Here is an 18,298-nt window from a genome sequence, read left to right as displayed (position 1 = left end):
CGCGGAAGTGATGAGATTTATGGCTACATCGCTATGCTTTATTTCTTACTACGCAGACAGCAAAGAAATATACATTCTCTCTCTATGAAAGCAGAGAGCAACTGGAAAACAAAGGAACAGGAAACCAGTAACGTCACATCCGTCTCCTGTCTTCCGTGAGACTTCCAACAGCCTGGAATGTCTCTGGAATGTAAATTTTTAAATGGTGTTTCCTTTGAACATGTTTGTCTCTATTTCTGTGCTGGAAATAGAATTCAGAAGCACACATGTTTCATAAAATTCCAAAATCATGATAGCATAGGAAAGACCTGATTGTGGAGACTACTGCTACCACATACGTGGATCAAGCCAATGCCTATTTAATAACATTTAGATACTGCTTAAATAAAAACAGTACCAGCAAATAAAAACAGTACCAGCAACCAGTACTCTAAGCTGTTTACATCAAACATCATAAAATTTTCATTTTAAAAATGCAGATAAAATTAATCATTAAAAACAACCTGACATAAAATTTAAAACATATATATTTTATTTATTTGATGCTTATCCAATTCCCTGCTCTGAGTTAAATTGAGAACCACCAGACTAAACTAAATGTTTTGAAACCTGTCTATTTGTATTCTCAGCGTTTATCCCTGTCTTACTGGGCCAATGACTGCTACCCTATTGTGATGGGATAATGAGCTACTTGTGCGTAAAAGCTTGATCCCTCTGGGGTTTGGCTGGTCATCCAAACCGATGCACTAACGGAGCCCCCAAAGCATGACTCCGTCAGTCGCTGGTAGAATCTGACAGTGGGCGTCTACGGAATTTACGCCAACATAAAAGCTGTTTGACGGACATGCGCCTTCGTGACTCTCTGCGTGACAGTTTCCGGAGAAGGGTGGGAGTTCCCAACGGGGGTCCCGTTACCTCTCCACTACTCTCACTGGAAGCATCCCAGAGCCTCCCCTCCGCTGTGACTCCTGCACTCCCCCTGCTGGTTCCCTCTTCTGCTGCAGATTCTCTCCTATTCTCCTGGAGCCTGTCCACCACCTGTCTCTCCGATGGCAGTTCCCTGACATCCACCTCCCCCCCAGGGCCCCCTTCACCCCCTCCCGCCTCCTCTCCCACTGGCGGTGAGGGCAGAAAGCCCCTGAAGGAACTCTCCTCGTCGTCCGAGGATTCTAACACTTCTAGCCACGGCGTACCGTCTCTCTCCCCGTCTTCCTCTTCTTCGTCGGAGTCGGCTTCTTCACCCACCCCTGACTCTGGGAACCCTTCAAACTCTCCTTCCTCATCGGTGGTCCCAAAGTGTTCCCTTCTAAATCGTGCCACGGGTTGCGGTTTTCTTGGGAAACGCTGATGAAATGTTTCTATTAAAACCTCGTCATTGACTACCTCTGCTGGTACCCAAGTGTTTTCCGACTCTACTTCCCCCTCCCATTCTACCAGATATTCCACCTGATTCCCCTTCCACCTGGAATCAATGATTCCTGCCACGTTCATGTCGCGCTCTCTCTCTTCTATCACGGGCGTTTGGGTGGCCTCTCTCTCACGCTCCCCCCACTCACGTCCCTCTCGGTACGGCGACAGTAATGACCTGTGAAATACTGGGTGTAATTTCATGTGACTGGGCAGCCTGAGTTTGAATGCCACTGGGTTGACCTGCTGTATGACCTCAAAGGGTCCCAATCTTTTGGGCCTCAATTTCTTACTCCCGCCCTTGAACGGTAGCCCTTGGGTGGACAACCACACCCGGTCCCCCACCCTTATAGTTTCACCTTCCCTCCTATTTCTGTCTGCTTGCTTCTTATATTCTTCCTTGGCTTTCTCTAAGTTAAGTTGAAGCTGACGGTGGATCGCCTCCATCTCTTCAAAAAAATATTCCGCCGCCGGCACGCTCCACCTCTCCCCTCCCTCTCCTGGGAATGCCCGGGGGTGACACCCATAATTTGCCAGGAAGGGACTCATCCCTGTGGACACGTTCTCCGCGTTGTTGTAGGCAAATTCTGCTAGAGGTAACTTATCCACCCAATCATTTTCTCTGTCTTTTACATAACACCTCAGGTATTGTTGTAAAATCCCATTTGCCCTTTCCGCTTGCCCATTGGTTTCTGGGTGCCGGGCAGTTGAGAAATTGAGTTCTACGTGCAGTAAGCTCATAAGTTTCCTCCAGAACCTGGAAGTAAATTGTTTCCCTCTGTCGCTCAAAACCCTCAAGGGGGCGCCATGCAACTTAAAAATATGTTCTACAAACAACTTGGCGGTTTCCTCCGCTGTGACTGCATGTGAACAAGCTATAAAATGACACATCTTGGTTAATTGATCTACCACCACCATGACAGCTGTTTTGCCTTTGGATTTTGGCAGGTCCGTCATAAAATCTATGGATACTGCCTCCCATGGCCTTTCGGGCGTGGGTAAGGGTTGTAATAGCCCCGCTGGCGCCACCCTCTCTCCTTTCGCTCGCTGGCACCTGTCGCAACCCCTGACATATTCCCGTACGTCCTCCCTCACCTTGGGCCACCAAAACTCCCTGGTAACCAACCACATGGTTTTGTGCTGTCCAAAATGTCCCGCTGTGGGGCTGTCATGCAACTGCTTGAGTACTCTGCCCCTCAGTTCCCCGTCGGGTATGTACAGTGCCCCTTTGTAATACAACGCCCCGTTCTTTTCTTCAAACCCCCCTGTGTTCTCCTCTGTCCTCCGGAGCTCTCTGAGTTTCTCTTGGGCGTATTCATCGTTCTCCGTACCCTCTATCAGTTCCCTCTGCCCCACCAATGCCGCCCCACACACCCAGCGGTCTTCAGGGATTACATGCCTTGCCTCAGGCGCTCCCTCCCCCTCTAAGTACTCAGGTTTCCTGGAAAGAGCGTCCGCCCTCACGTTCTCGGAGCCGGGCACGTAACGAATCTCAAAGTGGAATTTGGAGAACTCCTGGGTCCATCTCACTTGTCTCTGGTTCAGCACTCGGGCTGTTCTCCAGTATTCCAGATTTTTGTGGTCAGTTCGGACTTGAACCTTGTGCTGCGCCCCAATCAGCAAGTGCCGCCATTTCCGGAATGCTTCATGAATGGCGAGCAGTTCTCGGTCGTACACTGTGTAGTTCCTCTCGGATTTGTTCAACTTCCGCGAGAAGAATGCACACGGTCTCCATTCAGACGTATCTTTTCCCGGCTGGAGAAGAACGGCCCCCACCGCTCGGTCTGACGCGTCAGTCTCCACTCTCATTGGTTGTTGTAGATCCACGTGCAAAAGTTGCTCTTCCGACGCAAACGCCTGCTTTAAGCGTTCGAACGCCCTCTGCGCTTCTCCCGTCCAAACAAATTTCTTTTTGCTACTAAGACAATCCGTGATGGGCGCTGTTAAATGGGCAAAGTTTTTGATGAACTTCCTATAGAAGTTTCCGAAGCCCAGGAACCTTTGCACGTCCTTCTTGGTCTTTGGTGTTTTCCATTCCAGTACCACTTGAACCTTGCTGGGATCCATGGCCAATCCCTTGTCAGACAACCGGTACCCCAGGAATTCCACCTCCTTGGTATGAAACTGACACTTCTCCAGTTTCACCCACAGCCGGTTTTCTCACAGCTTGCTCAGTACCTCTCCTACATCTCGCACATGCTGCTCCTCATTGTCTGAGTACACCAGGACGTCATCTAAGAACGCTACGCAGTTCTTGTAGAGCAGTGGCCCCAGGACGTGATTCATGAATGATTGAAAGCAGGCGGAGCCCGCTTGTAATCCGAAAGGCATAACGAGGTACTCAAAGGCCCCCAAGGGGGTGAACATAGTGGTCTTCCACTCATCCCCCTTTCTCACACGTATCAAGTTATATGCCCCCCTAAGGTCCAGCTTGGTAAAAATTTTCCCTTTTCTCACCTGTGTTAGAATGTCATCAATTCTAGGCATAGGGAAAGTCACTGGTTCTGACACTGCATTTAGGGCCCTGAAATCACATACAAGCCTGGGCTTGCTCATGTTTTTTTTGTCCACAAAGAACACTGGGCTGCCCCCCACCGCTCGTGACTCTCTGATGAAACCTCGCTTGAGATTCTTGTCAATGAACTCCCTTAACTCCTGCATCTCACTGTCTGACATTGCATACAGCTTGCCCACTGGCAATTGTGCTCCTGGGAGTAAGGTAATTTGACAATCAAAGGGTCTGTGCGGGGGCAGTTTATCTGCTTCTTTTTCGCTGAATACGTCAATCAAGTCAGCGTATTGTGGTGGCACCCTCCCCTTGTCCATCACTTCCATCCCTGCTAGAGTGGCCCTGGCGCCTGCCTGAGCCTCTCCCTCCTTGCAGTGTTCTAGGCAATGTGCTGATCCAAAGGAAACCACTCTCTGATGCCAGCCTACTAGCAGATCGTGTAGCGCCAGCCAGCTCATACCCAAGATAATAAAAGCTCCTCCCAAGGTGGCTACGTTAAACGCTATCAGTTCGGTGTGTCGTGCCACCCTCATTATCATTGGTACAGTCTGTTGGCTCACTTCTCCTCCCAACAGCTCCCTCCCATCAATCGTGGTAACCTGCAAAGGCTTACTCAATGGGATAGTCTGTATCTGGTGTTCAGCTGCAAACTCTTTGCTCATGAAATTACATGAGCTACCTGAATCCAATAGCGCTTTTATCTTCAGTGGGTGTCCGTTTGCCAGTTCCAGCAACACCTCTATCACAAGCGCTGGTCTTGGAGGTTCCGGCGTGGGCACATTCATTACTCCCTGGCCTGGCTGCTGTGCCCTGATGTTGGCAACCAGGCGTTGGCTTTTACTTGCTCCGTGATTTCTTCTTCCTCCTTCCCCCCAACAGTTCCCGCCATCCCTTGCCATTCCTTCCTTTGCGGACAGACTCTGGCAAAGTGACCTGGCTGTTGGCAGAGATAGCATCTCTTGCCGCTCTTTCCCTCCTTCTTCCTTTTTTTTTTTTTATAATAATATTTATTAAATTTTCCAATAAAACATACAAATACAAAACAACTACAATAAAGACAAACACAAACAACAACAAAAAACAACAAGAATAATTTCAAAACCTTATTTCTTAACCTTATTTCCCCGACTTCCTCATACCTCACCATTTTGTATTCTAGTTTCATTATTCCATCAGCAAGTCCCTTCCCTTATTTCACCATATAATTTTACTAGTTCCATTTCTTTTCTTACGCTAATGTCTCTGAAAACCAATATATTTTTTAAATCCTTGTCAAACTAACATTCTTCAATCTTATAATATTTATTTAAATAGTCCTTGAATTTCTTCCAATCTTCTTCCACTGTCTCCTTCTCCTGGTCTCGGATTCTGCCCGTCATCTCTGCGAGTCCCATGTAGTCCGTCATCTTCATCTGCCATTCTTCCAGAGTGGGTAGATCTGGCGTCTTCCAATACTTTGCGATAAGGATTCTTGCTGCTGTTGTAGCATACAAAAACAACGTTCTGTCCTTTTTTAACACCACATGGCTTACCATACCCAGGAGGCTCTGGCAAAGTGACCTGGCTGTTGGCAGAGATAGCATCTCTTGCCGCTCTTTCCCTCCTTCTTCCGCCCTTCACTGGTGTTTGAAACTGCGCGCGCGCGCGCTGTTCCAAGTTCCATCGGCTCTGCTGGCGGGAAAGGCTGCTCCGGAATCTCTGGAATGCGGAAGTCCTTCCAACGTTCCCCCTTTCCTTCCCGCTTTTCCATAGCTCTAGCTTCCTGGCGTGCCCCTATGGACAGCGCTGATTTAGTCAGCTGATCCATAGACTCCGCCCTAGGCGCCCGGGAAAGTTCATCTTTCACTGCCGGAGAGAGACCTTCTTCAAACAGCATTTGAATAGGTTCACTAGCAAGGTCCCACCCAAGTCTATGAATCAGCATGGTGAACTCAGTCCAGTACTCACGTACAGATCGGCTCCCCTGTTTACACGCCATTAACTGCCTGCGCACCACTCCCTGCTCGATCTCGCTGGAAAACATCAAGTCCATGGCGCGGAAAAACTTCATTGTGTCCTTTAAGATTTCATTATTGGCTGCCATCAGGGGCCGAATCCAGTCCCTCGCCCCTCCCTCTAGATGGCCAATCACGTACGCCACTCTAGAGTTCTCGTCGGGGAAGTCATCAAACAGTAGATTGAGAGCATATTGCATCTCTGTCCTAAAGGCTTGATAGTTCCGGGGATCCCCCCCAAATTTCTGCACCAGTCCAGGCACCCGTCTGGCAAGTGGGGTGGTCTTCCCCTTATCTGCATCTTGAGCCCTCCTCTCCTCGAGCCTCACCGTTTGCAGCGCCAGCTGGAGCTCCAACGCCCTGTACCTTTCTTCCAGGCTTGGACCAGCTCCAGCTCCAGCTCCTGCTCCTCCGGTTCCGGCTGGTTCGCTCATGATGCCTTCTGCTTGCACAAGCTGCTTTCAAAGACTGTCAGATTGCTGTGATGGGATAATGAGCTGCTTGTGCGTAAAAGCTTGATCCCTCTGGGGTTTGGCTGGTCATCCAAACCGATGCACTAATGGAGCCCCCAAAGCATGACTCCGTCAGTCGCTGGTAGAATCTGACAGTGGGCGTCTACGGAATTTACGCCAACATAAAAGCTGTTTGACGGACATGCGCCTTCGTGACTCTCTGCGTGACAGTTTCCGGCGAAGGGTGGGAGTTCCCAACGGGGGTCCCGTTACTTCTCCACTACTCTCACTAGAAGCATCCCAGAGCCTCCCCTCCGCTGTGACTCTTGCACTCCCCCTGCTGGTTCCCTCTTCTGCTGCAGATTCTCTCCTATTCTCCTGGAGCCTGTCCACCACCTGTCTCTCCGATGGCAGTTCCCTGACACCTATGTTTTACACATACAGTGGGCCTGCCCCTTATGAGGGGGTTCAGTTCTGGGGATTCATGGGCAAACGCAAGATCATGCAAAGTCAGGAACCCCCCAGAACTGCCCCCCTGTGTGGTATTGGAGTGCTACTAACTGGGGTCTGGGAAGCTTGTGTTTGTAACCCGAGGTGTTTGTAACCCGAGGTACCACGGTATATATTCCCCACACACTCCCAGTGTAAAGTTGTGAACGTGTAAATAAATCGAGCGCAAGTTGTGGGCTTACTGTATGTGTTTTACTGTCAATATATAGTTGACTCATACATGCATTCATTCCACACACCTATTCACAGAGGTTAATGACAGGAATACATCTTCATACATTACATTACAATACTTATGTGCCCTTGTACTGGAGGAAAACGATACTTTAGGACTGCTAAGCTTACAGAGAGACAACCTGGATGCAAAACCAGGCCAGGATCGTAAGGGGTCCAGGGTGGCTTGTGGTGGCAGCCCCTCTACTTTGAAATTTCTGTCACATTGAGACCTGGCCCAATCTCAAGGCGAAGTGTATTCTGGAAGCAGTGTGAAAATTCTTCATTTAAACTGGGTTTTGGTGGACAGGATTAGAGTCAGTGGGTTTTAACGAATATACATACACTGAAATAGAAATAACAAACAAACAATTGTTACCAATCCCAAGTTATTGGGTTGGGAAACAATTATTGATGACGATGTTACCTGATTCTTTTTCTTTATTTTTACAGCTATATTCACAGTCTGCTCCCAAGCTCTTGGGATGGGAAGGGAAACAATAATTAATAAATTATGTTATTACAAAAAAATGAAAAATAAAGGCGTTCACAAATATTCTATGATGCACTGTTGGGTCTCCTCCTCAAACAAAACACCCACCCACAATAATGGTTATATTTAAATGCATCATTTTTTCTATATACAGTGATACCTCGGGTTAAGTACTTAATTCATTCTGGAGGTCCGTTCTTAACCTGAAACTGTTCTTAACCTGAAGCACCACTTTACCTAATGGGGCCTCCTGCTGTCACTACGCCACCGGAGCCCAATTTCTGTTCTTATCCTGAAGCAAAGTTCTTAACCTGAAGCACTATTTCTGGGTTAGCAGAGTGTGTAACCTGAAGCGTATGTAACCTGAAGCGTATGTAACCCGAGGTACCACTGTAATCCGATGCTTAGCCCTCTGTTGTTGAGAAAGATGTAAGAAGCTTATTCTCATTCGTGTAAAGCATGTCTGGACTTGTGTTTTTTTTTTAATAAATTTTTATTAATTTTCCAACAAAATTATACAATTATACAATTTTATCCAAATTTTAACAAATTAAATCTTTTTTGGACTTCCTTCAGCTTCTCTGGTAATCATCCATAGTTATTCTTCAGTACGCATTCCCTTCATTGTATTTCTATTTGGCACCCCTCCCCCTTCTATTTCTTTTTGACAATACATCTTAACTTTTACAGTGCTTCTTGAAACCCCACTAGCGTTGTTTGCACATCACACACATTTTTCAGATACTCTACAAACTTTCCCCAGTCTTCGATGAACTTTTGTTCTCGCAGATATCTAATTTTCCCAGTTAGTTTGTCCAGTTCCGCATAGTCTGTCAATTTCATTCTCCATTCTTGTATCGTCGGTATTTCCTCTTGTTTCCATTTCTGGGCCAATAAAGTTCTTGCTGCTGTAACTGCATACTGAAATAGTTTACAATCCTTTCTTCTTATTTCTTTTCCTGTAATCCCTAAAAGAAAAGCTTCTGGTTTCTTTACAAAGGTATATTTTAACATCTTTTTCAGTTCATTATATATCGCTTCCCAGAAACTCTTCACTTTCTTACATGCCCACCACATATGATAAAACGTTCCTTCTTTTTCTTTACATTTCCAACACTTATTACATGTCTTATACATTTTTGCTAATTTTACCGGTGTGATGTACCATCTATAAAACATTTTCATAACATTTTCCTTCAATGTCATGCATGCATGCAGTGAATTTTAAATTTTCTTTCCACAACTTTTCCCAGTCATCAAATTGAATATTATACCCAAAGTCTTTGGCCCATTGTATCATTACCGATTTGACCTCTTCATCTTTCGTATACCATTCCAATAATATCTTATACATTTTTGACAGAATTTTGCATTCATTATTTACTTGGAAATAATGTAACCAATCATATACATGCTCTTTAACTTGTTCATATGGTTTCAATTTCCATTTTCCTCCTTCTTTAATTACCATTTCACCATATGTAATCCATTTACTTCTCATGTTAATTTTCTTTACACTCATAACCTCCAACGGAGATAGCCAATGTGGTACTCTTGGTTCCAATAAATTTTTGTATCTGTCCCATACTTCTATTAACGAATTCCTGAAGATGTGGTTCCCAAAACCTTTATGGACTTTCTTTTTGTCACACCATAGATATGCGTGCCATCCAAATTTGCCATCCAAATCTGTTATCAAAACCTTCAAGATCTAGTAATTCCTATTAAAGAAGGATAGAACATTCTTTATGTATGCAACAACGGCAGCAAGGATACTCATCGCTAAGAACTGGAAAACTCAAGATCTACCCACACTGGAAGAATGGCAGATGCAGCTGATGGACTATATGCAACTGGCGGAGATGACTGGCAGAATTCGAGACCTGGGAGAAGAAAGGATTGTAGAAGATTGGAAGAAATTTAAGATTTATCTACAAAAATATTGTGATTTAGAGGAATGTTAATAAGGATGCTTGGCTATAAATAATTGGCCATCACTAAATTGGATCGGAAATTGACGATAAATGAGATTAAGAGAAACAAAAATTTGTTGGAGAATTGTTACACTATATTGAATTGAGTGGTTATAAATTTGCAAATAAGATGATAATTTGCTTGAAAAAATTTATTAACGATGTAAGTGGGAGCGGGAGACGTGAGGAAGTCCAAAGAAGTTATGAAATTTTGTTAAAACAAAGCAATGCTGTTTATTATCTTTGTATTTCTTCTATAAAAAACCCTAATAAATATTTTATATATAAAAAAAAACAAGATCTAGTAATTCCTTGTTTTCTAGTTTTATCCATTCCTTTAACCAACATAGGCATGCTGCTTCATAAGATAATTTCATATCTGGCAGGGCAAAGCCTCCTCTTTCTTTTGCATCTGTTAGTAACTTATATTTTATTCTTGGCTTTTCCCCCTGCCAGATATACCTTGAAATCACTCTTTGCCATTCTTTGAAAATCCCTACCCCCTTTATAATGGGGATAGTCTGAAATAAAAATAACATCTTTGGAAGCACGCTCATCTTTATCGTAGAAATTCTGCTCCAAAAGGACAATTTCATTCTACTCCACACCTCCAGATCATTCCTTATTCCCTTCCAAACCTGTACATAATTATTCTGGAACAGATCAATATTTTTAGGAGTTAACCAAATTCCCAAGTATTTTACCTTTTTCACCACCTCTATCTCTGTCAATTGTTGCATTATTTCTATCATATTTTGCTCCATGTTTTTAGCCATTATTTTTGTTTTTTTCTTATTCAATCTAAACCCGGCCACATTTCCAAATTGTTCGATTTCCTCCAATACTACTTTTACACTTTCCATTGGTTATTCAATCGTTATTACCAGATCATCGGCAAAGGCTTTAACTTTATATTCATTCTGACCTACTGTCACCCCTTTTATTAATCTGTTTCATCTGATCGCACTTAAAAAGACCTCTAGGACCGTTATAAATAACAATGGTGAGAGTGGACACCCCTGTCTCATTCCTTTAGATATTTTTATATCTTCCGTAATTACATTATTGACTATCAGTTTAGCTCTCTGTTCTGTATATATTGCCTTGATTCCATTGAAAAACTCTTTCCCCACATCCATGTATTCCAAATTTTTCAGCATAAAATCCCAAACTATATTATCAAAGGCCTTTTCTGCATCCACAAACATTAGTATCGCTTGCTTCTCATTCCTGGCAGTCAGGTATTCCAAAATATTTATTATATTTCTTATGTTATCTTTCATTTGTCTGCCTGGCAGGAAACCTGTTTGGTCTTTGTGGATGATTCTTATCAATATCTTTTTCATTCTCTTCGCTAAAATTCCCGCAAATATTTTATAATCCGTATTCAACAGTGAGATAGGCCTGTAGTTTTTAACTTGTGTTAAATCAGAATCTTGTTTTGGAATCAGAGTAATAAATGCTTCTTTCCACGTTTCTGGAATCTCTCTTACTTTTAAAATATTATTCATAACTTCTTTCAATGGTGTCATCAAAACGTTTCTCATTTCTTTATAGTAGCCTGATGGGGCCTTTCCCCTCTTCAATTCTTTTATAACCTCTTTAATCTCATCAGTTTCTATTGGGGCGTTCAGCTGGTCTTTTTGTTCTGTCGGGATCTTCTGCACCTTTTTATCTTTTAGAAATCTTTCTATTTTCTTCATATTGTTCCTTTCCTTATTTCTCTATAGTTGCCTATAAAAATCCAAGAATCCCTTTCTAATTTCTTTCGGATTGGATGTCTCTTCACCATTTACAATAATATTATTGATTGTATTCTGCTCCTTTCTCTTTTTAATTTGCCACGCAAGCCGTTTCCCTGATTTGTTAGCGAATTCAAAGTTTTTCTGTCTTAACCTTTTGATGTGCCATTCTACTTCTTTGTTTATTATCATTGCAAATTGAGTTTGTAGAATCTTAATTTCTTGCTTAATTTTTAAATTATTGGGTTTTTTGATTAGTTTTTGTTCATTGTCCATAATCTGCTTTAAAATTTCTTTTTCCCCTTTTCCCCTGTTTTTATTCTTCAATGAATTCTGCTGAATAAAAAATCCTCTCATGACTGCTTTGCTTGCGTCCCAAACAATGTTCATCTTTGTACCTTTATTGATGTTATCCATAAAATATTCGGTTAATTTCTTTTGCGCTTTTTCTATGATCTTCTGGTCATCCAACAGATAATCGTTGATTCTCCATCTGAAAGTTCTTTCTTCAAAACCTTTTAGTTCCAATTTTATTGGGTTGTGGTCTGAGATTACTTTAGGTTGTATTTCAATTAGTTGGATTCTTGGAGTCAATTCATTCGAAACCCATATTTGATCAATTCTTGACATTGACTGATTCGGTTCTGAATGATACGTAAATTGCTTCTCCAATGGGTGTCTAAGTCTCCAAATGTCAATCAAATTGTAATTCTTGGTCATTGTGAAAAAAGTCTTAGGTAATTTCCCTTCTTTGTTTGTTCCTTCTCTTAATCTATCCATTTCCAATGAAACCACTCCGTTCATATCTCCCATTATTATGATTTTCTGATCCATATGTTCAAATAGTTTTTCTTCCAAAACTTTGTAAAAATCAGTCTTATTTCCATTAGGTGCATTGATCCCGACAATAATTAAATTTTCGCCTTGCCATTTGACCTGGATTGCTATGATTCTTCCTTCTTCATCTTTAAATATTTGTTGGGATTCAATTTTGTTTTTGATGTATAAAACAACCCCCCTTTTTTTCTCTTTATCCGAAGATATAAATTCATTCCCAAGTCTTTTGTTGATCAAAATTTTCCTATGTTTCCTTGCCACATGGGTTTCTTGTAGGCATATAATGTCCAGATTTTTCTTTTTAAAGAATTGTTCAATTTTATTTCGTTTCTTCTTATCATTCATCCCATTAATATTCCAATTCCATAATTTTAACGCCATGTTAAATTCCAATTAAATAAATTTAGTTTAGTTTCTTTATGACCTATCTACCTCTTCTCCTTCTTCTTCTTCAGACTTTTTTCCTTTCTCTTCTTCTTCTTCCCCCGATTCTGAAGATCCTACTCCTCCTTCTGCACCTTTGACCTCTTGTTCTTCCACTTGTAACACCTTGTACCTTCTCGTAAATTTCCCTATTTCTTCTGGGCTTGTCAATCTGCGCTTCTTAGTTTTGTAGAAAAATGAAATTCCCTCTGGAAATTCCCATTTGAAGTCGATCTTGTTTTTCTTAAGAATCTGCACCAGTGGCTTATATGGGTCTCTTCGTTTCAACAGCCTTATTGGGATGTCTTTAAAAATGATTATGTAGTTTCCATCTATATATAGTCTTTTCTCTCTATTCTTCTGTAGTATCAGATTTCTCATCTCTCTGTCCTTAAATGTAATTAAACAGTCTCCCGGAAATTTTCTTGCCTTAGTTGTTCTTACTCTCATTCTAAATGCATTTTGTACTGTTTTTGCAACTTCTTCCACTGGTAGCTCCAACCACTGCGCAATTTCCGTTATCAATCTCTCTTTGATATTTTCATTCTGTATTTCTGGCACAGATCTCAGCCTCAGGTTCACTTCCCTGTCTCAGTACATTCATAGCAATTGCATCTTTGATTTCCTCCTGAGATTTATTTAATTCTATCATTTCTGCCTTCATCCTTTCTTCCTCTCGTTTCACTTCCCTCATCTCCAATTTTGTCTTTTTCAACCCCAATTCTAGTGATTGTGTTCTCTTAGATACCTCTTTAATTTGCCCTTTCAGTTCATTAACTGTCTCATCAATTTTTTTATCCATTTTCCCAATTTTACTATCCACTTGTTCTAATTTTGTTTCTAAATTGTTTTCACTTTGTCTAGTTTCTGCAAACATTTTCAATATTTCTGCTTTAAAATCTGTTTCTTGTTTAGATGCTCTCCTGTCTGTTGGCGTCCCCCCATCCATCCCTTTCTTCTGTTGATGCGTCATTTTCGACAAAATATCACTTAACACTGATCTCGTAACACGTTCCCCACTTAGTCAAATCACAGCACAGATAAATATAAAATTTAACCAATTTTCCAATTTTAAATTGTAATGTATCACTTTTAGAAAAGACAGAAAAAAGAAAAAGTAAAAAAGAAAAGGGGGATGAAGGGAAGAGTGTCAGAAATAGTAAAAACAGAGTCTTTTTACGAATAGAGATATCTCACAACTTAAACCCCAAAATAGAATTTAATTAATCTCCCTCAATAATTTGGGAGAAATAAAAGTCAAATCAGAATCAAATCCAAAGTTCCAATCTTCTTGCCCCCAATTGGGCTAATCCTTAGTTGGGTTATCTTTCTGGATTTATGCTTGCATCAATTGTAATCCAAATGGGGTTATAATCCGAACAAATTTGTAATCCAAACAGAATTGTAAACCAAATAAATCAAATTGTAGACCTGATGGTCTTGTATTGTAATCAGAACACGTCCAACTTATAGTTTGAAAATAAAATGGATTTAGGAGTGTGCTTATTGAAGTAAAAACAACATTAAAATCCAAGTTCAAATTATGTTGTAATCCAGATGAAATGAAATGACCCCTCCAAAATAGTAATAGTGATGATAAAAAAAAAGAACCAGGAGAGAATTAAAGTATCTGCAAAAATTAACCAATATTATTCCAAAGGGAAGTGTTCCGCAAGAATACAGCACAGAAGGGGAGAAAAGCCAAAGTCACTTCATAAATAATCCACTAACCTTGAAATGAACCATGAAAAACAAGTTGTACTGTCCCATTCCATCCACTGGAAGATCAATGTCCAAATGTGAGCGACATAAATTAATAAGTCCAAATATACAAACTCCAACTATTTCCAGCTTTCAATTTTAGTATGCCGAATTTATAAATTTAGTTAATAGGGAGAGTGAAAGAAAAATGTATTAATTCCTCTTCACTGCAACTGCAGCCTTTCCGAAGCTTTTACTATTAACAATGGAGTCGGAAACTATCCTTCCGTTTCTCCATTCTTTGTCTTTAAAAGCGAAAGTGGAGAGACAAAGAATCTTGTTCTTTATATATCCTCCTTTACATCCAAGACCTCTATACGCCACAATAATAACTTTCTGTTCCCCCTTTTTTTGTAGTAGCCTTGTACTTCTTTATATCTTCTGCAAAAGTTACTTTTAACTTCTTTACTTTGTTCCTAAAAGTTACGAGGGAAACGGAGATAATAGCCGCTAGCGGCAACTTACTTTCACTTTCGAGCTCTGCATGTATTGCTGCGTCTAAGCTGATTCCAGATAGCAGCTGAACTCAAATAAATCCTTGTTATTTTGGAGCCCTCCTTAAATCCACATCTTCTAATTTGTAGTTTAATTGGGTCCAAATTTCTTAGTTTTGAGAGCGGAGCGCTGTTCCTTGCAAGCTCGGGGCTTCGCTATTCGGATGCAGCAATGGCTTCCCGATAGCCCGCTATCCCGTTCCGCCGTACTCTTCACCCCTTTTTGGAGGCTACCTGACGGCCGGACGGGCAGCTTTTGGGGCACTGCCGGGAACCTGAGACCCTGGACACCCTCCAGAGGCTTCATAGGGGGCTACTGTGCCCTGTAGCACCCCCTTTTCCTTCTGAAATAGCCGGGATTCCTCTCACCGAAAAATCCCTCGCTTCCGACGGGATCGCGCTCCACCGGAAGTCCCCATGTCCGGACTTGTGTTGGTCCCACCATGCAGAATGGGGGCTGCCTCCCATGTTGTGTTTCTAGGGGTGATTCATATAGCACCCAGCAGCTGCTGTGTGTAACCCTGAAGGGAGGTGGTCGCCTGTAGCCTCTGACTATGCACTGAAGCACCCTTAAAACTATTTCCCTTTTCCAAGAAGGTTTGCCTAGTGACAACTATGCTGCGTTTTAAGCAAAGATGCTGATGCTGATGATTTGCCTTCCACAATGGAATGTGCAAAGTGGCTGGTTAGGTTTTACTTGTTCTGCGGAGTTTCTATGCTCCTGGTCTGTTTTGTCTGTGTTTTTGTATTCCATTGTAAAAAAGAAAAGAAAAGGTTTTACTATTTCTTTGTATACTGCCCTGGTAGATTTGCTGAAGGGTGGCGTAAAAACAGAGAAAAGCAAACAAATAAATGAAACATTAGCCTTATTTTCCAAGAAGCTCAGGGTGGCATCTCTCTTTCGCTCTCTCTCTTCCCAAACCCATAGCATCCTGACAACCAGCCTTGTGCAATAGGTAGGCTGGGAGATGGTGACTGGCCCAAGATCACCCATAAAGCTACATGTCTGAGTGGGGATTTGAAGCTTGGTCTCCCAGGTCTTAGTCCAACACTCTAACCAGCACACCATTTATTTCCACTCCAGAGTTCCCATCTTATCTGCTAAGCTAAGGTTACCAGACTTTTTTCAACGAATCCGGGGACACATTTCTGTTGGGATACTGCCAGGGAGACATAGGCCATCACTGCCTCCAGCCGACTCTGGACTCCGGACGTCCATCGACCTCCCATAGATACAGTATCAGCAATTAGCGACACGAGCTCCAGAAAATAGCTTTCACATTCCGGAACTGATGCACGCTCTTTCAGCAGATAATGCACAGCGAAAGTTGCACTCAGGAGAGCATTATTTACAAGTTTATTCAGCGTTGGTCAGAACAAAGAAAAACATGTCTGTCTGCTAGCGTGTTCAGCGCAGAGAGAGAGACGAAACAAAGACACAACAGAAACATCCTGTGAACAGGAAATACGCAGGCTCTGTGACGCACAAAAGCCTGCTCCCTTTTAAGGTGGAACGGAAGTATCCTAACATCCTCCCCCTTTCTGTGTAACCTATAGTACCCGTAGTTCAACCCAATTACAACCTCTGTACGTAAACCTTAAGTTGTTCTCTGTTAACAACCTTAGACAACAGATCAGCAGGAATTTCATTTCCTGGCATGTAGGACACCTGAATGAGTCCTTTCTGAATACACTCCCTTGCACGATGTAGCTTAATCTGCAAGTACTTGGTTCTTTGCTTGCAACTCTCTGAGTTCAGCAAAGCCAAACAGGATCTATTGTCTTGATACACTTGTATAGGACATTTCACAGAAACCCCGATGTCCTTAAACAGTTGCATCAACCATTCACAATCCATGAGTGAAAATGACAGAACATTGAGTTCTGCTTCACAGGAACTTAGGCTCACTGTCGTCTGCTTCTTGCACAGCCAGTCAAACAGACAGTGGTTGTACATGTAGCATACTCCAGAAGTGCTTGTACCATCCGTGGTGTCACTTCCAAAACTAGCATCTGCAAAGATTTCAAGACCTCCAGTCTTCTGACTGGTGAACTTCAGCCTGTAGTGCATAGTCCCTTTCAAATAGCGGGCTATACGCTTCAGAGCTTTCCAATCCTGAACAGTAGGATTGTTAGCATGTCTGCTAAGCAGGTTAGTGCTTACAGCAATGTCAGGTCTTGAGCATCTAGCAATGAAATTCAACTTGCCTAGAATGCATCTGTACAGCGTAGTGTCAGAAAACGCTTCAGCAGTACCATCTACCTGATAACCTGTCACCATCGGTGTGTCTGCTGGGTTTGCATCAACCAAATTCAACCTGGTTAATACATCAGCAATTTTCTGTGTTTGGTGTACCAGAAAATTACCTTCCTGGTCTTTCTCTACAATGCAGAGAAAGATAGTTGGATACCTCACCAAGATCCGTCATGTCAAAGTGCTCCTTCAGTTGAGCTAGGGTGCTTTGGTACAAAGCCTGATTCTTCCAGAAAAGAAGAATATCATCAACAAAGCATAAACAATACAGTTTGCTTTGCCCCTCCTCTTTGACAAACACACATGGATCAGCTTTGCCTTGGTGAAAACCTAGAGAAAGCAATGTCTCAGTGAGTTTTGTGTCCCAACACCTGGCACTCTGCTTGAGACCCTATAGGGACTTCTGTAGTTTACAGACCATTTTCTTCTGTATCTGCATTCCATCAGGTGGAAGCATATATAGCTCCTCCCCCAAAACCCCGTACAAAAAAGCTGTGTTCACGTCGTGATGAGAAACGTGCAGTTTCTCTTCTTCAGCAATCTTGAGCATTAGTCTAATGCTCTCATACTTGACGGTGGGTGAGTAAGTCTCGTGGTAATCCTGTCCTGGTACCTGTGAAAAACCTCTGGCGACCAATCTGGTTTTATGCCTGACAACCTTGCTAGCAAATTGTCCGCAGCACCTGGAACAAAAAGTACATCACTGATGGTAGTGTGCAGACTTGCAAGTTTCACAGTCCCTTTTCCTGCAATTTGCAAAGTCCTTCCATCAGCCAGGTGGATCTCTCCATCTTGAGGTGTGAAGGAGATAAATAGGTGCCAGTCCTTCGTAAGATGGCAGCTGGCACCAGAGTCCACGATAAACCTGGCCTTGGCCTTTGGAGCAGGTTTTCTGGCAAGCAAAACCTTGTTTTCCACCGGCGTGGGCTTTTGCTGCTTGCCCCCCTGCTCCTGGCCATCAGACTTGCCTTTAGCCTTTGGTGAAGCAGTGCCAGCAAACAAAGCCTTGTTTTTCCCTCGTTTGGGCTTTTCACCCCCCTTCTGCTTCTGGCCATCTGCAGACAACTGTCTCTGTTTACCTCTGGCCTTCCGGTATCTGTTAGGATGACCTTGGCTCCCATGAGAAACAGAGCTGTCAGCTGCCGACTCCTTGGCTCCCCCTGGAGACTGGAATGCTGCCTGGGATGACATCACAGTCAGCTCCCCCTGTAGCTTGCAACCGGTGCCCTCAGCATC

At 42.7% G+C, this 18,298-nt stretch overlaps 1 protein-coding gene across 1 annotated transcript in view; it reads right to left on the bottom strand.

Annotated features, from left to right (window-relative positions):
* LOC309333252 (mediator of RNA polymerase II transcription subunit 27-like) overlaps positions 1-18,298 on the bottom strand; it is an 80,027-nt gene that overhangs the window by 30,607 nt on the left and 31,122 nt on the right. The window lies entirely within an intron of this gene.

This window comes from Podarcis erhardii, assembly GCF_964252035.2.
Source record: "Podarcis erhardii genome assembly, chromosome: W".
NCBI lineage: Eukaryota > Metazoa > Chordata > Lepidosauria > Squamata > Lacertidae > Podarcis > Podarcis erhardii.
The sequence above is the reverse complement of the archived record's forward strand: the minus strand, read 5'-3'. Positions and strand labels throughout refer to the sequence as shown.